At 34.2% G+C, this 24,689-nt stretch overlaps 1 pseudogene; it reads left to right on the forward strand.

Moving 5' to 3' along the window:
* Positions 1-677: 677 nt before the first annotated feature.
* On the forward strand, positions 678-789 carry LOC129521108 (U2 spliceosomal RNA; annotated as a pseudogene).
* Positions 790-24,689: the final 23,900 nt, after the last annotated feature.

Here is a 24,689-nt window from a genome sequence, read left to right on the forward strand (position 1 = left end):
GAATTTCTTATTTTTTAAGGTTTTATTTTATTTCTTTGACCCAGAGAGAGCACACCAGAGAGTACAAGTGGGGGAAACAGCAGAAGGAGTGGGACAAGCAAGAAGCAGGGAACCCAATGTGGGGCTCTATCTTAGGATCCTGGGATCATATCCTGAGCCTATGGCAGACGCTTAATCAACTGAGCCACCCAGGTGTCCCCTTAAATATTTTCTTTGCATCATTTTGCTGGCTAAGATCTTAAGTACAATAGTGATTGTTGGTAATTAAGAGTAGGTATCCTTACTTTTTGCCTTAATTTTAGGAGAAAATATTCAGTATTTCACTTTTAAGTTTAATAGTATCTGTTTTTCATGATTGACATTCTCTAGATTGAAGTTTATTATTCAGACTTTGCTGAGAATGTCACCGTAAATGATTGTTGAACACCATCATGTTTTTACTATATCTATTTAAATTATCAAATAAACATATTTAAACTCTGTTAATAAAGATAAGTTACATGTATTGATTTCTAAATGTTAAATCAACCTTGCAGTCCTTGGATAAATTCCACATAGTCATGATAAATCATATTTTATTACATAATACTGGATACAATTTGTTAATATTTCATGAGAATAGTTTTATCTATTTTTTATGAGGGTTGTTGCTCTGCAATCTTATGTCATAATGCCCCATTGCTTCTCAGCCTATTGGCTAAGATCGAGTGTAGTTTGTGTTCTTATCGGTTTTATAATGCCATTATCAATTTTTGATTACAAGCTTATGTTAATTTCATTGTACTAGTTGAATATGTTCCCTTTTATTTTCTGAAAAAAAAAAAACTAAAATCGATGTTATTTCTTTTTTAAGTATATTGCAGAATTCACCAGTGACTACCTTTCTACCTGGAGTGTTTGTTGTGAAAAGTTTTAAATTATGAATTTAACTGTTTTGCTTGATACATGTTATTCAGATTTCCTCTTTTGTTCTGTACCAATAGTTACAGTTTTTTATATCATGGAATTTGGCCATATGATTGTCAAATTTATTGGCAGAGTTGTTCTATATATCTTGCTATAGGTATGTCAATTTTACAGATATTTTAAAGTAGTATCACTTAATTTACTTTTTCAAATGATTTTTTTTCATTTTTTGTGCCATTACTGGCTTTAATTTTTCCCTAGTTCTTTAGCTTTTTGAACCAAAAGGATAAATTGACTTCTTAACTTTTTTTAACTTTATTAAATTCTGTAATTTTATCTTCATTATTGTTTTGTCCAAAATATTTCCTAATCCATTTTTAAAGCATCATGACTTTCTCATGATTACTGCTTGCAAGAAACATTTTATCTTTTTATTTTAAAATAGTAATTTTCTTTCCAAAACACTCTGCAATCAGCATATATCTAAGAAATGTCGTTTTATTTAGCCTAAAAAAAATCTTTTAAATTGATAGTGTGTAGTTCATTACACTTAATAAAATAACTAATAGATTTGGGTTCATTTTTTTTTCATCTTGATATTTGTTTCTATTTTTCTGATTTGTTCATTTTTTGTTATTGTTGCTCTTCCTTTTCTGCCTTCATATGGATTATTCAAGTATATCTTATAATTTGATTTTGCTTGATTTTTGAGACATGCATCTATTTTTATTTTAGCAGTTGATCTAGAGATTGAAATACACATCCTTATAGAAGTCTATTGAATTGATATTTTATCACTGCATATACGAAGAATCTTAAAATATATGATATAATTCTTGTACACATAATAATACTTTTATATTACATAACACTTATACAGACATACTCCTTTTCTTTTTCTTTTAGTACTGCAAAGATGAAATTCTGTTTTCCAGATCCTATTATTTCTAATTAGAAGTAAGCTGTAAGTATTTTTGTTGTTCTCCTTACCAATATGAACATTTTTATCTTTGATTTTCTGTAATTTGTTTATGATGAGTTACATTCCATTTTCTTTGTACACAACCTACTTGGGTTTCACTAAGATTCTAGGATCTCTGGGTTTCTGTTATTCATCTAGATTTGGACAAGTGTTAGTTGAGTAGTTGAGTGTGTACATATGTTTTTATGTCTGTAAATTAACTTTTCAAGTTTCTCATTTTCTACTGATGTTTATGTGTATATTTCATATCCTTTATTACTTTACCATATTTATAATAATTATTTTATTTTTTAAAGATTTTATTTGGGATCCCTGGGTGGCGCAGCGGTTTGGCGCCTATTTATTCATGAGAGACACAGAAAGAGACGTAGAGACATAGGTAGAGGAAGAAACAGGCTCCTAGGACCCCAGGATCATGACCTGAGCCAAAGGCAGACACTCAACCACTAGCCACCCAGGTGCCCCTATAATAATTATTTTAAATATCTTATGTCTGATTCCAATATCTGGGTCTACTGTTCTGCTTCATTTGATTTTTCTGTTCTATTGCTTGTGCTTTACATTTTCCTGCTTCTTTACATGTGTAGTAGTATTTTTTTAATTGTATGATACTATTTAGAGACTGGATTATTTTATCTCTTTTTTTAAAATGTGTTAAGTTAATCAACTTGGTTTTGCCACATAAAAACTTCACAGTGAAGTCAGAATACGAATACGAATATTATTTTAATTATATAGAGACATAGTGGATTTAATTTTTTTCATTGAGAGTTTTTTTTTTCATTGAGAGTTTTAAAAAGGAATTGATTTTTCTCAAAAGATATCTTACATTTTACTTGGAAATTTGGGTTATGAGTTTAAGTCCCCTTAAATATGTTTATTTTTATAATCAAACATATTTTGAAAAATTTGTTGACCTAATTAAAATTTCATATGCATATATCCCCAAATAATTTCATAATAGGAGATATTTTCTTTCTGGTGAGAAATATAATTTTTCCTCCCCTGTACACCAATAAGGAGTGAACCTTTTCATCATTTAAAACCATATTTTTTTAACAGCTTGACAGTATTTTTCTCAAGTACATTACACAATATCAGATAATGATGATAGAGTAACATTAAAACAGTATCAAACACTAAACATCAAATTTGTCTGTCTAGAATGTGGTACCACATTTCTGCTTCATGTGACTATCACTGATAGTAATAGAATTATGTGTTTTTAATGCTGTGTAATATCATTGAAACTCCATTGAGAAATACAGGTGTTATCATAAGCTATAAATCATATAAAAGCCAAAATATAGGGAAGGAAAACAGATCAGTACCAAGAATGGAGAAATACAATAACTTGTGAAGATTATTTTAAGAGAGAAATATAGTCTTCTTCCTTCCCATTTTCTCTTTCTATCCTTAGTGACCTTACCACTTCCTTTATAGTATATAAGAGAGTTGTATACTAGTTACAGTGCTTTCGTTCAACCCTGAAATGTTAAAGCTTAACAGTATCACAAATCATATTAAATATCAGAAATAGTAATCACAGGCTTAGACATAAATTGAAAGAGAGATCATATATTATTTTGGGTATCGGGTAAATAACAGTGCAAGAGGATGAGGGGTAAGTAATCATTATTACTAAAGTGAATTATGGTGGAGTAAATTTACAGCTTGAAATTATTTTTTCAAAAGACTGTTTGTTTGTTTGGCAGTGAGGGCACAAGCAGGGGGAGCAGCAGAGGGAGAGGGAGAAGCAGGCTTCCCACTGAGCAAGGAGCCCAGTGTGAGGGCTGATCTCAGGATCCTGGGATCATGACCTGAGCCAATGGCAGATGCTTAACTGACTGAGCTACCAGGTCCCCTGCAGTTTGAAATTAAATTTAACATAAGTAATCCATACTATAAAAATGCCCACCGGGTAACGCATGCTAAGTTTATAAATACTGGATCTAAAAGCGCCTCATGGATTTGAAGTTAGGAATCAGAATTTATTTTTATCATCACAGTTTTCCCTAAAGTGGCACATTTTCATTTTCATATTCCTTTTCATTTCATGGTACATTATTTCCCTTACCCCTATCTTCCAAACACCCATGCATTTCATTTCTTTCCAAACCTGCAGTATTAATCTCAAAACTGACCCTAATTGGATCCGTTAGCTTGCTTCAGACTGATTTATATTATTCAGTAAAGACATATTCTATCAGTAAGGGAGGGAGGCATTTTCATAAAATGCAAGATTTTATGAAAAACACTCTTTTGTTATTTTCAAATACCCCCAAAGAGATGCCATTTCCCCAGCCATATTTTCTTCTACCCTCCATTTGTACAACTATTGGTCATTTCTCCCAAGTTCAATATTTATAATGCACTTTAAGTCATAGGGCTTTCCTGAAACTCTAGCCAGTTTTTGCTTTTTTTTTTTAAGATTTTATTCATTTATTCATGAGAGACACAGAGAGGGGGGGAGTGCAGAGACCCAGGCAGAGGGAGAAGCAGGCTCCATGCAGGGAGCCTGATGTGGGACTCGATCCCAGGTCTCCAGGATCAGGCCCTGGGCTGAAGGTGGTGCTAAACCGTTGGACCACCCAGGCTACCCAGTTGCTGCTTTTTTAACTCTTTTTGTGTACTGCATCCTGAAGGTTCTTGTGCTACTAAAATCTGCATTTTAGCATCAAGGGTCTAGTAGCATTTGGTCACAATATGTCAGCCAGTATAAGTTATTAATTTTCTCAAGAGCATGGCATGGATGCCAAGGGGAAGGGTTGAGGTAAAATACCACAAATTACTTTTTTTTAAAAAAGGACACCTCAAAACAGGATGACGGTAAGAGTGCTTATTGACTGAGTGGATTGCAGCAGGTGCTTGGAGGCTTATTGCTCAGGAATATCCAATTAATACATTGCACCAGTTTTCACTTTTGAGACTTTAACTATCAGAGAAAGGAAAAACTGTATACTAGTAGGATACTCTAACAGCATATACTTTTAGAACAATACTAAAAAACAAATGTACAAACAAACAAACCAGTCCTATAATTAAGTGGCATCAGGTATGGAGAGAATATGGCATAGTTGGTAAAAATATGAACTGAGGATCAGAACACCTATGAAAACTAATTTCTTCATTCCTTATTTGTGATACTTCGGGCAAATTACAGAATTATTTAAAGATTGAATAATTGTTAAATGCTTGAAAAAATACTTTGCACATACTAAATACTCGACATGTTTGCAATTAAGGAGATAAGTTTCATCTCATCACTTATTTTAAATAATGTAATATAAAGTGATGAACCATTTGCTATCATCTCTGACATATATAACTATCTAAATATAGCACCTAGCCATGACTTAACACCACTAAAGTTCCTGTTTTTTAATGACATATTTATAATTTTATTTGCAAACACACTGTATGGAGTTTTTACTTCAGTGCTTTTAACTGAAAACTTTTCCATGGGATATAAGAGCTTGGAGACACAAATCCCCAGTGTGATCACCCATTTGGTTAGCAAGTTCAGTTCATTTATTATAAACTCACATGGATGGAAATGATAGCTGCAAAAATGACAAAGAAGGATCTTCTGGGCTAAATGGGCTACAATTCGGATTCATGAGAGAAATTGTAAGAGAACAGTCTCTGTAAATGAAAAATATATCAAAAGCTTTTTCCACTTACTATATGTCATTAAGAGGATAAACAGTCCATAGTGTATTAATTTTTGATGATTGTAACATAGGTGTTTATTCACCAAACTGGGATTTAATGCCCATTAGAGGTGATAGATAAATGGTTCTGGAACATCACATCATCTGTATATTCATCGAAAAGGTAATGAAGGTAATGGGTTTCATCTATTCTATATAACATATCTCATGTACAAGTATCCCTGAGCTTTTTGGGCACTGCATTACATCTTATTTTCTTGATTTGTTGATCTTTAGAAAAAGTATTTTGTTTTCCTTTTCCTTTTAATTTTTATCAATAGCTGAGAACCAAAAACATCACTAAGTCATTACCTCTTGCAAAAATACATCTTCCAAAATACTTATGTATTACATAAATAATACATAATGATTACTTATGAAATAGTTTCTAAAGGAAGCCTATATGTTAAATATATTAATGCTATTTCTTCCTTATTTTGGTAATGGATTTTTATCCATTAACTAACCCTCCATCTTCTCACATAATTACCACTTCTTTTTTTAAGAGTTTAGTTATTTACTCACGAGAGACACAGAGAGAGAGATAGAGATAGAGATAGAGATAGAGATAGAGATAGAGATAGAGAGAGAGAGAGAGAGAGAGCAGAGGGAGAAGCAGGCTCCATGCAGGGAGCCCGACGCCGGACTCGATCCTGAGTCTCCAGGATCAGGCCCTGGGCTGGAGGTGGCGCTAAACCACTGAGCCACCCAGGCTGCCCACCATTTCTTTTTTTGTGATGAGAACATATAAAATCCACTCTCAGCAACTTTCAAGCATACAAGTTTTGTTAATTATAATCACTGTACTGTATGTACATTAGATCTCCTGAATTTATTTAACATATAATTGGTAGTTTTTATCTTTTAACTAACACTTTCATTTCCTCAAGCCCCAGGTGGGGAAAAAAAGCTTGCTACACAATAGATGTTATGATTATTGAACTTGGCAATTTGTGGGGCAAATACAAAGACTCTCCTGATTAAACGAACAGATTAAGGCAAAATGGAGACTGAATACATTTTGTCTGAATGCCAAGCAGTGTGCTTTTACGTTAGTGAATTTGCAACTAATAGGCCTTTAAAGTTTATTTATTTTTTTATGTATGACTTTAAAAGAGATATTAGTATGATTAAAACCATATTTTAGGAAGGTTTATTGCTGACAACTAGACTTCTATCTTCTTATCAAGAGTCAGGGTTAGGGGCACCAGGGTGGCTCAGTGGTGGAGTGTCTGTCTTTGGCTCAGGTCATGAACCGGAGGTCCTGGGATCGAGTCCCGCAACAGGCTCCCCGCAGGGAGCCTGCTTCTACCCTGCCTATGTCTCTGCCTCTCTCTGTGTGTCTCTCATGAATAAATAAATAAAATCTTAAAAAAAAGTCAGGGTTACAATTGTGCAGATGATTTTACTGCTGACAATGGGTTTTTAATTGTATGATCAAGATAAGTCCCTATTATGTTCTCAGGTAGCTGACCAAACTGTCCCACTAACTGACCCCATGATATATTGTTTTAAGAGACTTGACCACACATTGATTGAGCCATAAATTAAGTCTTTCACCTTAATCCTCATATGTAAGGAGTGTTCTACACGGTCTTAGATTTTGGTGAAACCAAGGTTTGGACTTTGAAATCTCTGAGCTTTGATTATTGATATTAACCTCCAGTTAGTTCCCTGTGACCAAATTATTGCTTATTAGATTTCTCATAGAGTTATCCTATAGAAATTCCAAGTTTTCTTCAGAAAATTAGGACTGAACATGCCCAGCGTCACCATTTCCATAACACTACCCTTTCTCACTGAAATAATTTGACCTGCTTTAACTTTGATATCAGATATGGTTGCTTCTCAATAAAAATATGTTAATGATTGAGTTTCTGAGTAAAGTTTACAATGTTCTTTAAATGACAAAAAAAATGAAGCTATCTGGGTGAGGAAAACGATTCTAGTTAAAAAGCAAAAGACGTGTTGAATTCAACTGTAATAATAGAGTTAAGTTGAACACAAGGTTTCGACCCAATTTGCTGTGCAAAAGTGATGGTTACAGGACAAATACGTATATGATGATAATTTCTTTTTGCTAATCAATGTTTCCCTTGTGATAATATTGCAGGCAGAAAGTTAATATACTCTAGAAGTCTATTTAAAGATGTAAGGAAGGCTGCACTCAGAGTACTACAACTAGGGAAGGTTGGGGCACTAATAAGGCACTGCTGCTGGTTATATACACGGTTCTGTACTGCTTGTCTCAGTCAGACAAGACCAAATAGGCAGTACATTTCAACCTTATGAGCTGTAAAGTGGCTGGATCTTGAAACTGTTTTTCTCACCTAAGGAAAATCAAGGCTATTTTGATAGAGGCAAAGGAGTAATTGTAATTTATCAGTCACCCAACCAAAAAACAAACAAAAAAACTCTTGAGAGTGTTAGGTGTAATTTATTAATTGTATAATTATTCCAGAACAATAGGCATAGTAATCCAGGAGAGTCCTGGGTATAGAACTGGAATATCCTGTCACACTGCATCCCAATGGCTAATTAAAAAAAAAAAAAAGATGATGGTCATTACTGAAATAACATTATATCCACTAGGGAAAAGGAGGGATCACCACCTTATTGCTAGGTGGCATAGAAGTCTAGGTTTCTATTTGGTCTCCGTTGATCTCTAAAGGAGGGGTCTCATTACTTCTGAGCAAGAGTAGGTGTTCCAGCTCATCACTGTGCTCTCCTTGATACCACTGGAGCTGGCAGGATTGAAGCTCCTTGTTATTGTTTCCCATGTGATTTCTACCAAAACCATGGTGCTGAGGCCTCCTTACTGTTAAAGGATGTTAAAGCTCAACTCTGGATTAGTCCTCCTTCGATATCTTCTCAGAAGGATATACAAGACACCTCTTTTCTTCCAGGTGCCAGTGAAAGTTCAGACTCTTCCTGGCGTCTCTCCTGACAACTAGAGTGGTGAGGGATCTTTAAATAGCAGGCAAGGACAAAAGTCCTGGTTCCCTTCTCCATCTTTTCTGACACCACCCAGTGTGGACATTGAAGTGCTTCACTACAGTCTTATAAGGGTGAAAGTCCAGGCTTCCCAGGGATGTCTGGGTGGCTCAGTGGTTTAGCATCTGCCTTGGGCTCTGGGCGTGACCCCAAGGTCCTGGGATCGAGTCCAGGGTCAGGATCCCCAAAGGGAGCCTGCCACTCCCTCTGACTATGTCTCTGCCCCTCTCTTTGTGTCTCTCATGAATAAATAAAAACACTTAAAAAGAAAAGAAAAATAAATTATTAAAAAAAAGGCTGGTCTCCCCCACTCAGCCTTGGTACAAGCTGGCATGGGGCCATAGTTTATGTGTCTTTTGCTGCAGAGTGGTTATCTATTATCTAGACTTTTCTGTCTTGTTAGAATGTTTGTTACTAGTTCTTTGGATAGAAAGAGATGGGTTTTGTTTGGCATTTTTTGTGTATACCTAGTGGCCTTTCCATATTACTCACTTCTACAGCAACCAGTCTGGGATATATAAAGCAGAAAAAAAATAAAGCAAAACAAAAAAATCCTCACAACCCAGAAAACTCACACTGTGTTGTTCCTTGGGTCCCAAGTTTTCTAGACAATTCATATTTCTATGCCTTTCAGAGTTTTATGTTTTCTTGTTGTTATTTATATCAAGAACAAACAAAAAAAGGAAGGTCTAGAGTTTTTAATTGTACTTAGAAAAGAATAGGGGAAGATACATCTCTTCTATCTTCCTGGAGGCAGAAGTCTCAATTACAAAATATTTTGAAAAAAAAAAAACAAAAGAAAATAGTTTAATCTTTGGGGAAAATACACGATGTCATGATCTCAACTTGGGGCTCTTTTGAGTGCTTACAGAGTTCGCTCGATAGTGTCTTTTTTAAAGATGTCAAATAAATAAATTTATTAATTATTAGTTTATTAAAATGTGATCAGTTTAATAATCATTAGTTATTCTTTGGGTGAAATGTTGGTTGCCTTTGTACATAGGCCTTTAAAAATTACTTTTAAAGTTAATTTGGTTAAGTAGTTTACATAGCTGATGAAGAGTATACATATAAAACTACAGTGTAAACAAAACAACAAACAATACAGTACAAAAACAAATGTCTTAAATTTGTGGAAAGAACTATTTAAGCAGTATGACACAATTTTTGGTAACCGTGTCATGCATGATTCAAAATACGTTATATTTCAACTTATAAATTAATAGAAATTCTCTGGAAAACTATGCTAAATTACTGATAGAATTCAAATTTGACAAAGAGAATGATGTCAAAGCTCCACTGAAGAGATTGAATGAAATTGTTTCTTAAAAGAATACCCAAGGGAGAAAGATATGTTTAAATGTATATATTATATATATTTAAATTTACATGTTTTAATATATATTACATACATATATATTATTTGTATTATATGTGATTTTTAATATAGGACTACATTACTTTATCCATATATCCAAAACAAATATTTTCAAGTTAGCCAAAAAGGTTTTGGTGTGAATTTTCATTAAGAAAATAGTGCTTATTTTATATTCATTGTCAATTTGTAGTTAAGTGTGTGCAATGATACAAAATGCTTAATTTTATTTCAAAAAGTTTCCTAAACAGTGTATTAACTCAGTCCATGACTGGAAATTTGTAATTAATTTTAAAAGTTGTTCATTTAAAAAAAAACTATAATATGACAATGGGATCATTTAAGTATGCTGCTTAAATTTTCTTTGAAAATTTACTTATTTGAAAATTATTTTCATGTTTTAGTGCATAGATGTTAAGGATAGTTTCACATATTTTTTCAATAACATAATTTTCTTCAGAATTCTACATTCAACTCCAGAGATAACTCATTAATACTAGAGTTTTCTCTGATAACTTTTCCCCCTTCATTTGTGTATCTAATTCATTTATAAAGATGTGCAGGGCATATTCTACAGAACTTCTGTATATGTGTGTGGATATTTGTTTCTCATGGCCTTAACCAATATTAAATTCACAATATCCAGAATGTTGGTGTGTTATCAGACCAATGGAAATAGGTTTTAAACATTGGAATATCACTGATAGACGAGAGTAAGAACTATTTTTTTTCCCATAACGCAGACCTTACATGGATTACCTCAGTTAGTTCTCACGATAACCCTAGGAAATGAAAACTGTTTTCACACCCCTTTTCTAGATGAGACACCTGAGGCTTCAGAAGAGATGAAGTAACTTGCCCAATGACACACAGCTCTATGTTTCTAGGATAAAGACAACTTTTTCTCTTTAATTTTGCATGAATGTTAGCATGGTATGTAATAGACATGATTAAAAGCTTGCCATCCAAGCCACTAATCATCGATTGAGTATAACCAACCTTGATCTAAATATCTAGTTGCAGATTATAAAGACAGAGAAGGAATGTGTGTAAGGGAGATAACAATCCTTAGTGATGTTAAATGAACTGACTTTAAGCCCACAGTCACATTTCTTGGAAGCTATAATTTTAATGAACAAGTCTATATACGGTATGACTGATCATAATGAATGGAATATATTAGGAATAAATCATTCAATTCTCAAAAGGGTAATTGATTCCTGCTAGAATTGAATCAGGTATTATTATAATTTCCATTTCAGAAATCGGGAAATTAAGGTATAAGGGTGTTCAGTAAGCTGGTCAAGGATACACAAAGAGAATAAAATTTTGAACTATAACTCAGGCTCCCGGTCTACATTTTCAGCTGCTACATATCATATACATGCTTTTTTGCTTTGTTTTTTCTTTTTAGAAAAATAAATTGGATCTTCCCTGAAACCCCCATTCATTAGCTATAATGATGATAAATAAGACATTTGAAAATGCCATTTTCCCTCACCAAGTCCCGAAAGTCTGTGTGATGTTTTAAGAGTAATCTCAGTTTTAGGAAATGAAATCATTAAAGGGGTATAATAAGAATATCAAAATTGAACCTCACTTCCCTCTACTCCTCTGGGAATCTTTTGATAGGGCTTTGTTCAAACCCAGGGTAAATACCTTAGAGCAGCAGTCCTCTGGGATTGTCATATATTGCCCAATTTGATTGTTTAAATAATTTTTTTAATACACACCCAAAAAGGCACAGATAAAATGTGTCAGAATGTATTTGTGCATATCATAAATCCATTTCACATCACCTCTCAGTGCTCATAGCAGGCAGAGTGCCATCTTGAACTTGGCTTTGATTTGAATATGGACTCTTGATCTTTTGAACAAAAATTAGTGACTATGGGCACTTTATATTAATTAACATACTTGCCTCCAACAGATTTGCTTTCAACAATTCTCTGGTGCTAGATATGAAAATAAATTGAAATTCTCAAACTATTAAACTTATGATTGGCTTCTGACAACTGCTATTTTCTGATCAGAGGTTGAGATCTGATTAATGAAGATGGCAGTTTCCTCTTTATTTTAATAGCTGAAACTAATGGCAATCCCATGTCCCTGAAGCTTGAACCGTAGAATGGATCAGAAAGAGAAAAACTTTGGAAAGTCAGCTTTACAGCATATATTTTTGAGGGGATCTGAAGCTACTTTTCCAAAGCATACTTATGAACATTTTTCCCTTTATGTTAGTCTAATTTATTTTCTTGTCGGAAGAGGGAAATAATTTCCTGTAGTCTATTTATAGTTTCATTTCTCTTGTTCACTAATTTGTTAGACAGTTTTGAATGCACTGAAGAGTGCTACAGGTTCTACATTTTATATTGTTTTTTCGACAATGAGACTTCTGTCCTCCTAAATATTTTTATAATTATTTAACAAAGTTTTCTGTCAGCACTATTTTTGTTCCTTATTGTTCCTTAATCCTATAATTCTCAAGTTTTAACCAAATGTATTATCACAGTTTCTCTGACTGTAGCTTGTTGCCATCACAGCATATCAGGCTTTTGAAGAAAATTTAGTGTTATGTCATGTTGCAGGGTGCTCTTTAGAATCTGGCATTTTTATACAAGCCCATTTTTGTTGAGATGACAGTGAGGGCCTCAGAACCTATCTCTAATGGAGGCCTCAGGCAGACAGTTTGATTGGATAAGATATGGCTTGAGTTACAGAGGTGATTTGTCTTGAAGCATTCTGTATATGGCCAGCACACCACAATTTACTAGTTTATTTAAATGGTTTGGTGTGTTAAAGGTAATTTATATTAATATCTTTCCATTGCCCTTTGTTTTCTCCAATGCATACTATTTATTTCATCCTAATCTTTCATAGTATCCAATGTATATTCCATGCTTGAAGGCTCACTGTATCTTTAGGTCAGGTCTTCATTACTTGAATTCAAAGGACATTTTGCTAAAGGTAGAAATTAGTCTAAATTGAGACAAAACACTGATGGTTAATGGGTATATCATTAATTTTCCTCTCTTAAAACAATTGTATCTTAATAAAAACCTCTAGGACATTATTAGAAAAGATTGCCTGATATGTAAATATTAGTCACTGTACTAAGGCCATATAAATAGATAAAGATTAGAAATAAAAAAATAAATTCTGCTCTGTGCTAAGCCCTTATTTGTATTATACAATTATCTCTCACCATTTCCCTATCATAGAATGTTACTTCTGAAAAAAATATAGCCCGTAATACAAATCTACAATATTTTAGAGATAGCTTTCAATAAAGATTTAATTATGATTTCTTAAAAAAGATTTATTTATTTATTTTAGAGAGAGAGCATGAGAGCACAGAGGTGGGGAGGAGCAAAAGGAGAGGGAGAGGGGGAGAACTTCAAGCAGACTTCCTGCTGAGCACCAAGCCTGATATGGAGCTCCATCTCACAACCCTGGGATCATGACCTGAACCAAAATCAAGAGCTGTATGCTCAACCAACTAACCCACCTTAACACCCCAGATTTAACTATGCTTTTACACAAAACATAGAAATAAGATTTTACTGATAAGGTTAAAAGGTATGTTGTCTCTGTTTCAGTCTCCTGATGACTAAAGTACCTTTTCTTTCTCAGAAAGCAAGTTTCCTGCTTATCATTTCAGTTTCAAGTGCATCCTAAAAAAATAAAAATTTTTTTTGCTTTATTTTAAGTGTTTAAGTTGGTCTATAAACTTAATAACATTAGGCTTTATTATATTGACAGGGCAATTACAAGCCTCTTGTGCATTTTCTTGTGGCATGTGTATTTTTTGTTAAATAATCAGTCTTTTTGAGAAGTTCACAACATTAACTAGTTTTTTTTTTAACAATGGTGTACTGACACTTCTTTACTATTGTTTCTTTCAGCTTGCACATAACATATGGAAATATATTAAGTATAAAATGGCCAAAAATAATCTAAATTGGTGTGTATTTTTATGCTGAAGTAGAAATGGATAAGAGAAATATCTATAAGTATCAACCAAGGGAAAGTAAGAAGAATGTGAAACTCTGAGCAATCAAACCATTGATCATCTATAGGAGTCAAGTTCCACTGTTAACTTTCAAAGCTTTGAATAGGTAATGGAGGACAACACATTTAATTATTAGGGTTGTATAAGTGCAACCTGCAACATCATGCTGAAAAGTATACTTTCACAGGTAGGACTGTGGCTCAAAATTCTATAAGCACTCACCTGAAGTAAAAGTACTAGATTCAAAATGGTTTGTTGTAACATTTAATGGTATTCCCATTTAAGAAATAATTATTGAATATTTACTATGTATAAGATACTAAAGAGAGGAATAAAACAAACAACCAATAACAAAAACATCTTCAGCCAATTGATTTTCTTTATAGTAGGAATAAAAACAGAAAATTAAGTTCATTTTAAAGTAGAGCAGGATAAATGTCTTTGGGACACAGGGAAATGCCTTTGGGATACAGGGAATACAAGGGGTAGGAGAAAACTATTTCAGAAACTGTGCTTTTAGTTCAGGTATATAAGTCAACATTAATTGGTTGAAATTATAGGTATTTTAAATCCACTGCCATTTTGGATTGAGCAGGAAGGAACCATATAAGAAAAATAAGGGGAATCTGGGCAGGTGTGAATATCACCTATGTTTTTAAAAATGACTGAGGATACCACATAGAAAGGAAGTGAGGTGGGGACAGGGGGCAAGACAGCCCCAAGGTGCAAAAAAGAAGTTTAGCTGAGTAGATAGATATGCATAATAAATGTCAAACTGGATTGGGTCAGATATCCTAGCAGCCAATTTTAGCAGCAGCTCAATATAGGGAGCAGAATAATGGCTCCCTAAAGATGTCCTAAACCTTGGAATCTGTGAATTTGCTACATAACATAGCAAGAGGGCTATGTTAAGGTGGTAGGTGCTATTAAAGCTGCTAATTATCTGCATTTAATATGGAGAGATTATCCTGGAACATCCAGTTGGGACCTAATCTGATTACCAATGTTCTTTAAAAATACAAGAGGGAGCCTAAAGCAAAGGCCAGAGAGATGAGATATAAAAAGGATTCCATCTACCGTTGCTAGCTTTGAAAACTCAGGAGGCCATGAACCAAAGAATACAGGCACTCTAGAAGCAGAAAAAGGTAAGGAAATAAATTCTCACCTAAAGTATCCAGAAAGAAACGAAGCCTCGTTGATACTTTACACAGCCCAGTAAGACCATTTTGGACTTGTGACCTACAGAACTGTATGATAATACACTTGTGGTGTTTTTAGCTATTATAATGGTAGTTATCAGTTACAGAAGTGGTAGAAAACTAATACACTCCACAGGTCATTTATTACTTACATCCGAGGGATTCCCAGTATTAACAGCCCTAGAACTATCAGCTATGTGATCTCTTCATTTTAATAACAAGTTTTTACAGGCCTCTAACTTAATATGCTAATTGTATATTTAATATTTGTATTTGAAATAGTATAAAATGACCAAAAATAATTTAAATTGGTGTGTATTTAATACCCACCCCATCATATACAAAGCTTTAAAAGGAGAGGTACTTATTTATTTAGTTGACAGCAATGCTTGATGTGTTAATTGACTTGCAGTTTGACTTCTGTCAATAACTTAATGAAGCTTCACTTATGATAGCACATAAAATGTGAAAAAGGTGTCTCCCTGACATGGAATTTTAAAGGATTTCAGAAGGCTAGACATCAGGAAAATATCATCTTCATGACCCTGTAGATGTATCATTTATAATAGGCTATAAAATAGTACCAGTGGGTTCCAGGGAGAGACACTGATCATGAGACAACCACAACTGTCACAGAATTAGTGGTAGACCACGTGGTGAAAGCCTTTCTGCACTTGGTGATTCAACTTCATTTATTGAACAATTAGTGCTTGCCAGTCACCTAATATAGCCTTGAATGTCTTGATGTTAATTATAGCCTACTATATTTATGTAGTTTTCACTCATCTCCTGAATGTCAACATACTAGATTTCTTTGGATCTACAGCTCCAATTCAATCTCCACAAAAAAGAGATTACTTTGAGTAGAGTCCCATATTGGCATCAAGGGTATTACATTTGGAATCCAAATGGAAATAGACATTGATAAAGGAAATTATTTATTTGCTTTTTAAAGATTTTATTTATTTATTAGAGGGGGGGGCAGGAAGCAGGCTCCATGCCGGGAGCATGACGTGGGACTTGATCCTGGGTCTGCAGGATCACACCCTGGGCCCAAGGGAGCGCTAAACCACTGGGCCACCCAGGCTGCCCTATTTGTGTTTGTTTTGTTTTGTTTTTTGTTTGTTTGGTTTTTGTTTGTTTGTTTGTTTGTTTATTTGTTTTAAGGAAATTATTTGGGAATGCTTTGGGGATCTATTTTTGGGGGAGAAAATGGAAGGAGAGAGGATTGGTCAAAGAGAAGTTGAATTGCAATATGGCTCAAAGAAGGCCTTCCCTCTTTGGTGAGGACTTCTGGAGCTGAAAATGAGAAAAAATGGGCTTCTAAGTTGTTTCACATTGAGGTAAGGGGTTCTGGCTTTCTGCCCTCCACACTGACCAATTTTTAGATGCAAGCTGCCCATGGAAGGAGGCATTACTTTGGACAAGACCTACTTTTTTTAGCTTAAGTAATCTCGAAAGATGTCAGGGAGATAAAAGCATTCTTCTGGCAGTACTCCCCAGTTGCTAGGGAAATGATTTCCTCATTCATTAAAGATCTGTGTAGCACATCATAGTAATCCATCTCCATGGGGTAAAACTGAAGCAGAGTGGTATTAAAACACGATATTATCTAAAGAACTAACCTTTCTGGGTCTTTAAAATAAGAAGACCAGATTTCACAATACCCCTGAAAACTCCTTTTTTTCTCTCACATTTTTTGATTTTCTTTTTCCTGTTGACTTAGAATTTTATTATACAAAATATTAGCAAGATTAGAAACTGTACACTTACCAAATTCAAACTTCATTTTTAAAATTCCACTTTCATAAAGTTGTCAAGAAAATTAAATTCAACTTCAATTTCCTCTGAATATTAAAATCACATTTCAGTAACTGTATTTTAATCTGATAATCAATGATTATTCCATGAAGCAAATTACTTACTGCAAATTCCCCACAAATAATTCCAAATAAAGTAAGCAGTAAGTTTTAACACAGTTCAGGGTAAATTTTTTCATATTTCTCAAAAATAATTAATAGAGAACATAAATGCGATGGATACCATAACTTCTTTGCTCTAAGGAAAACGTACTCTTGCAAATGGTGTATGCCTGGTCCTCAAAAAGCCCAGGAAAAATTACAATATCTCTTGCAGTTTCTTTTTCTTGCTTCCTTACTCATGTTTGACTAAAACTAAATTTGCAGGCTTTTAATTATCCTGCAGCTTGAATTCAACCCGTGATAAGTAGTTATTTAATTTGCTGTCAGCTTTAACTACCCTCAACTGTGACAGAGCAATACAGCATTATCTTCAGCAGCACTAATGAATCAGAGTAGCTGTGATCTGGAGTAATGGTGTTTTTTTATTGTGCTTGAGATGACCTCTACATAAGTAAACACATGATATTTCAATATTTGGCATAATTAATGCTAGGGTATTTTTATACTGAAGACTGCTAGTTGGCCAGGAGGTTTTTAGACCAAAAATGTTCATATTCATTAATTATTAATTAATTTAGTAAATATTTACTGAAGCCTTCCCTTCATAGGATGCGGTTGCAATAACATGAAAGATGGTAGCAGCTTGGACTAGAGTGGTGCTAAAAGATAAAGATGTCAGGGTTTGTGGATTAGATTTGCAGAGTGAGGGAAATACATAAACATAAATGAAGATACCATGATTTCTGGCCTATGCAACTAAAAAAAATGTGATTGTTACTATCAAAGTTGGGAAAGATTGTGAAAAAAGAAGGTTTAGAAAACATATCAGTAATTCAGTTTAATACAAATTGATCTAAAGTGGTATTTTTCTCATTAGCTCATCACATAATAATGAATAATTCATTATTGTTCACGGTAAAGAAATTAGCAAATTAATCCTCTTATGACATATACTTAGTAATAGTCATAAAATATATCAAATATGCATTTTTTAAGAGTTGAGTGAGCAGAGAAAATGGGTTTTAACGCGGATAAATATATATTACTTACAATGGTGAGCCTTCAAAACTGGAAAATGCCTCCAAAATATGAAATTCTAACATTAAAAAGATCAAAACATAGCACTACCTTTGATATAATAAAGTTTATTTTTTTCTAGATCTCTTCAACCAGTTTGAGATTATTCTTGCTTATGCAATAATTACCCCAACTCTTTAGTATAAAGTTTGAAAAGCAAGGTAGTAGAAAGTCAAACTACCTTTGTCTACTAGAGGAACTGTTTATTTTTCTGAAATTGTCATAGTCTCACATATGTATTTTAAAATATAGCTTAAATTATTTTCAATAAGATTTTTTCACTTCTTTGTTTACTGATAAAATAGGTATTTGTAAATAAACTTATCTGCTCCCCTGATATCTCAGTATTTGTATAATATTCTTTACCTCTAATGTTCTCTTTCCATGTTCATTTTCCTTTCCTCTGCATATCTCACTATATTGTCCTATTAAGCTATTATATTTTACTACACTCCTTACTAATTTTTTTATCATGTTCTTTCCCTTTAAGGAAAAAAAAATCAAGGTAAAGATAAGAACCTATCTTTTGAATTGGCAAAAAATGACAATGCAAAGATCACAGAATGTAGACTTACATAACTTAAATTCATTGTAAAACACGGGGAATTCATTATAATTTTTACACAAATATGATTTAAATTATATTTGAGTTCATTTTTCCAGTCTAAAATCATTTGAAATATATAAATTAGTAGTTAGAAGTTGAAGTGCAGGGACACCTGGGGGCTTATTTAGTTGACTCTTGAGTCCTGAGATTGAGCCCCAATCAGGCTCTGCACTCAACTGAGATTCTGTTTAAGATTCTTTCTCTCCTTCTGTCCTTCTGCCCCTTCTCTCTCTCTCTCTCTCTCTCTCTCTCTCTCTCTCTCTGTCTTTGACAGTAAAAAAGAGAAAAACCTGGCTCCCCAGCTCCAAAATGTTAGGGAGTAGCCCCCTTTAATGGCTATTAAATAAATCACAGAAACTCACCAGACTACAAAGAAATGTGTCATTAAAGTGATATCAGTAGTCTCTGCTCAAACCAAGACCACACATGAATCTCTAGTCCATGGGCTACCTGACTAGGCTCACAGAAATTCCAGATGTAGAGAAATATTATGGAGGAGATATTAACCAGAAAGAAGGGAACACCTTGTTTGGGCTCATGATATTTACAAGAACATCTTATTTGTTATTATGATAGTTACAAGTCCACCATGTTTGTTCTAAACATCCACCCTGATATTGACAAGAAATTTACCCAGTTCCCTGGTCAGTTTCCCAAAAAAGATAGATGTAAAAGTCCCTGATGGCAGCCTGTGGGGATCCTTCCACTTTTGAGAGCTTTCTCTGTATCTCTGCTTAATAAATTTCTATCACTTTGTTCACTCTCTATTGTCCGTGAGATTCTTTGACTTTATGAGACAAGAACCAAGCTCTCCCATACCAAGTTGATATATATGCATGTTGAAAATTCTTGGAAACATATGGTAAGTAATGTTTCAGCAGGTGAGTGATTATTATCAACTAATTGTACCTGTGTGTGTGAAGAGGCTGACTGGATACAAAAGTAAAGACTATATAATGTGGCAAATGACAGAACTAGAGCTCTTCTACATTCTGACCTGGCTAAAGACAAAAGGTCACTTTGCTAATAAACCTAAAACCAAGTATAAAGCATGTCAGTATGGCAGCGTAAATTGCATAAATAAGACTAATAATTAGACTTCTGTGCAAGTCCCTTTTCACATTCTTTATGCTTTCCTAACTCTGTCAGGTATCTTACCCCTTAGAGAGAAATTTGATCAAGCAGATGTTTACTCTTAAGAATAGCCATACTTAAATGTATGCATAGAATTTTTTTCTCATTCAGGGTATAATGGACACTAATGCAAGAAGATATTAGTAATCAGGACACTTGCCATTGCAAAAAGTATGTATTAAAATCAAAGTGCGATGTTAAGGTTCTATTTCCTTACATAGTTTCTTGTTTTAAGAGGTAAGAAAAACTCAATATATCTATTTGATGATTAACTTTAAAATTAACCTCCTCCAGTGTCCTATAAAAATTAAGTAGGTAAAACAGGAAAAACATATTTTTCTTCTTAATGCTGAGATCTAGGAGATTTAAACAAGGGAAATTAGATATCCTGCCCACTCAGCTCTCAGAAACAGACTTCTAAGCTGCACTATTAATTAGTATAATTTAAAGTATATTTTAGAGTTTCAGAGTATAAGGTCATCTGGCAATCAAATTTTTGTAACCCACATCATTCTTATCTCGCCTTCTATTTCCAGTAACTCAAAATTTATCTTCTAATAAGTTGGTGTCATGCTATATCTAACTACACATCTAATTATTATGCATCTTCCTAAATCCTTCTGCAACTCCTTACTGAGGAGTTACCTCTTGAACATGGAAAACATCGTCTTCATGATCTACATTATGCTTTGCAATTTAACTTCACCAAACCCTAAGCTGCAAATGCATCTCCACATATATAGTACAGTTTCATACATTTGATTTGTCTATCTTCAGAACTCATGGAAACCACGATCCAGGATGGATTAGAGTTCTTCCTATAGATTTCTACAAATGACTTGTAAAGGGCTTAAGTCATGCCAAGTGCTCTCTAAGGCATGATGTACATAAAGTCTTTTATTCTTCGTAACAGCCCTACATGTAGTAGGTAATATTATTCCCCAAATAAAGAACTGAGGTACAGAGAACTTTGGAAAAAGTCATGTCTTTTTTTTTAATTTTTTTATTTATTTATGATAATCACAGAGAGAGAGAGAGAGAGAGAGAGAGAGAGAGCAGAGACACAGACAGAGGGAGAAGCAGGCTCCATGTACCGGGAGCCCGATGTGGGATTCGATCCCAGGTCTCCAGGATCGCGCCCTGGGCCAAAGGCAGGCGCCAAACCGTTGCGCCACCCAGGGATCCCCATCAGTCTTATAAGTGGTAAAAATGGGTTAAATTTAGAGAGTTTGGGGTCAGAATTTCTGTCCTTACCCACTACACTGTAGAGGACTTCATGTCCATTGCTATCATTCCATTAACCCTATCACATTATACTTATGTGTTCATTGTCTTTCTCTTCTGTCTGTTTCTTGAGGACAAGGGCCTATTTTGCCGATCCTGTGCAAATAAGTGCCTATCATAGTACTTACTTCTCAATAGTGCAATATAAAGGTTTCCTGAATTAAGTTTTCAAGAAACGTTGATTATATATCTATTGTGAAGTTTCTTACACTAAATTTTTTTGAAGGATTAAAGGTACATAGTAAAGGGAAAGAGGAATGAGGGAAGAAAAAAAGACCAATTCTAGTGTATTGGGAAAATATAGTTAAAAATCTAATCTCCCACAAAGGTAGTAGGGAAAGAAAACACCTTTATTATTGAACAAACAGTAAACCAGAACATGATGCTCATCTGCTAAGGGAATCTGCTAAGAAATTGTAAAGATAGAAATCTCATCCTTTCATTTGGCCAAGCAGCTATATTTTGTTAAATACATGCATGTTTTTGAGATGAACAACTAGTTCTCAAGTAAGAAAACTGACAACACCATTTGTCCCATGTGATATATCCTCATTTTACCTGGAATCTGTGTTATGTTAGTGAATTGGCTTTGCCTAGTGGAAAGACCAACCTCTAATACTGTTAATACTAGGAAGTAGTTTTGCATCTTGGAGCAAAGTGCTGCCCACCAAAGTCAAGTTCTTGCCCTCCTATTTGAGAAATGGGAAGACAGGGGAGCTATCTTCCTTAATGTTTGTATTTCATAGAGATTGCTCCCAGGATCTCCAGAAAGACATTCCCAGGTCATAAAGCTGACAAAATGCCAATTTAGTCTTCAGAAGTATTTATGTACATTTCAGAGCAGAAAGTACTTACAGTAACTCTAAGATAAATGCTCACTGAAAAAGGAGCGTGGGGAAATACCTTCCCTGATTTTCAACAGGGAGAATTAAGGCTCTCATTTTTAATTTGTATTTGTCCTTACACGGGGAGCCGCTGAAAAATAGGTCAGAGGGAGTGTGGTATGTTGGGAAGAATATTGAAATCTACTAGGACCAGATTGGTTACTTACAAGCCTTTTCCTTAGAGGCAGCATTTAATCTCTGTGGGGCTCTGCTTTTCATTTGTAAAGTAAGTTGTACTAGTTATTACCTAAGGTCACTTTCAGATTTATTGCTCTATTTCAAAATCATGAAAAAATCAAGGGTTCGGTGAGGATGACAGGTGGTGTTTTTTGTTTTTTTTTTTCATGTCCACACTTGTTTGGAACTTTTAACTACTCTGATCTAAGATACAGTCAATGACCACTGAACGCCTATAGACTTAAATCATAAGGAAATTAGAAACATCCGATCTCTATAAAACACTTAACACACATGTTTAAAAACTTTTGCCAACCTAAGTGTGCGCTGAAAGAAAAGACTACTTACTTTCATATTACTGAATAGTAATGAATAATGGACCACAAATGAAGCTTTTTTTTATTCTTTCTTTTTTTAAACTGTAGAGACTAAGACTAGAATTGTGGCCTGGAATGTGGACTTGCATTGACTGCCACTCTGAGTCATGGGGATTTAGAAATATTATTTCCTTGTTCTTTGGACATGTATTAAGTGTCTAGATACTTTTCCCCCTTTTGTTTCTTAGCAAGGAAAATTCTGTACAAACAATGGATGCTAAAAAACAAAATACTTTTGGGGTTTTTAAATTTGAGAACATTCTTACAGAGTTTTAGTTTGTGAAGAAAATTCTGGTGGCCAAGCTAAGAGAAAAACTTTTAACATTTCTGCTAAGTAAATGTTTACAGGAAAAAAGAATACTACAGTTGACAAGATAAACATCCCAGAAAACACACACACAACTGTATTTGATGGCCTATGCCCCCAGTGTTTGAAAGGCTTTTCTTCTGAGCCTAATTCCCAAAAGGGGAAAAAGGATCCTAAAGTAGTAACATATATGAAACTATGTAAATAGTAAATCTATACATTCCCTGGGAGCAAGTATGTTATCATGCACTGTTTCTGTGAGGGTTTGTGACCATTTCAGTGCTACAGACTAAATAAGGCAACTTCAGGGCAAAGGAGGTTACTGTATCCATTTAGAATACTTTGAATATCTCAGAGAAATATTTTAAATATCTGGTCCCAATGTTTTTCTTAGAGAAGTAAATGAGAAGTGACAGCAGTGAGTGAAAAATAGAATTGTTTTTGCAGAGTTATTTTGAACTCCTTTCCAAAGAGAATGACCACAATGTGTTCATTGTGGTTTTAATGGATTGTAATGAAAAATTTAGCTTTGCTTCCCATTAGCACATCCAAGCTTTACTGCTTCTGCATGAGCCCTACTGAATAAAGCTGTATCATGTCATTTTTCCATGCCTATGCTGTTATTACATGGTTGCTATCTTTATCTGCCTTTAACTCTCTGTCCTCAATCCTTAACTTCTCTTCCCTAATTCTACCTTAACTATATGAGCTATGGAGTTCTGGGGACACTCCTCTACCAGAGAAGTCTCTACATGGATAATACCTCCAACATTCTGATGTCTTTGTCAACTATCATATTCTTCTTTTTAATTCTTATTTATTTATAATAGTCACACACACACACAGAGAGGCAGATACACAGGCAGAGGGAGAAGCAGGCTCCATGCACCGGGAGCCCAACATGGGATTCGATCCCGAATCTCCAGGATCGCGCCCTGGGCCAAAGTCAGGCGCTAAACCGCTGCGCCATCCAGGGATCCCATCTATCATATTCTTAATAAGGGTTAGGGACCAATTTATTACAATTGTGAGCCCTTCTTCCATCACAAGGTAAGATTCATTATTGCATTCTATTGTAGTAAAATATATTTAGATATGTAACATATAAAATATATAAATACAATATGTAAAATATGTTATATTGTATATTTATACACAAAACATAGAATTTGCCATTTTAACTATTTTAAGTGTGATTCAGTGCCATTAATTACATTCTCGATATTGTACAACAATTACTACTTATTTCTGAAATTTTTTCATGAGCCCAAAATAAACTCTGTAACCATTAAGCAATAATTCCCCATTCTGCTTCCTCCCCACCCACTCCAGGCTCTGGTGACTTCTAATCTACTTTTTGGGTCAATCAATTTACAGATATTTTGGATATTCACATAATCGATATCATATACTATTTGTCCTTTAGTGTCTGGCTTATTTTATGGCAGAATAATAGTCCATTGTATGAATTTCTGTTTATCTGTTCATCTGATGAACACCTGAATTATTTACATCCTTTGGCTATTGTGAATAATCCCGCAGCAAACATTGGTATGCAAGTGTCTAAGTTCCTGTTTTCCATTATTTTGGAACAGATCTAGGAATGGAATTGTTGGACTATGCAGGTCCACTATGTTTACTAGAACTGCCCAGCTGTTTTCCACAGTGGCTGTACCATTTTATATTCCCATGAACAATTTACAAGGGTTCCATATTTTCTGCATCTTTTCCAACAGTTA

This window comes from Nyctereutes procyonoides, unplaced genomic scaffold, assembly GCF_905146905.1.
Source record: "Nyctereutes procyonoides isolate TBG_1078 unplaced genomic scaffold, NYPRO_anot_genome, whole genome shotgun sequence".
Taxonomy (NCBI): Eukaryota; Metazoa; Chordata; class Mammalia; order Carnivora; family Canidae; genus Nyctereutes; species Nyctereutes procyonoides.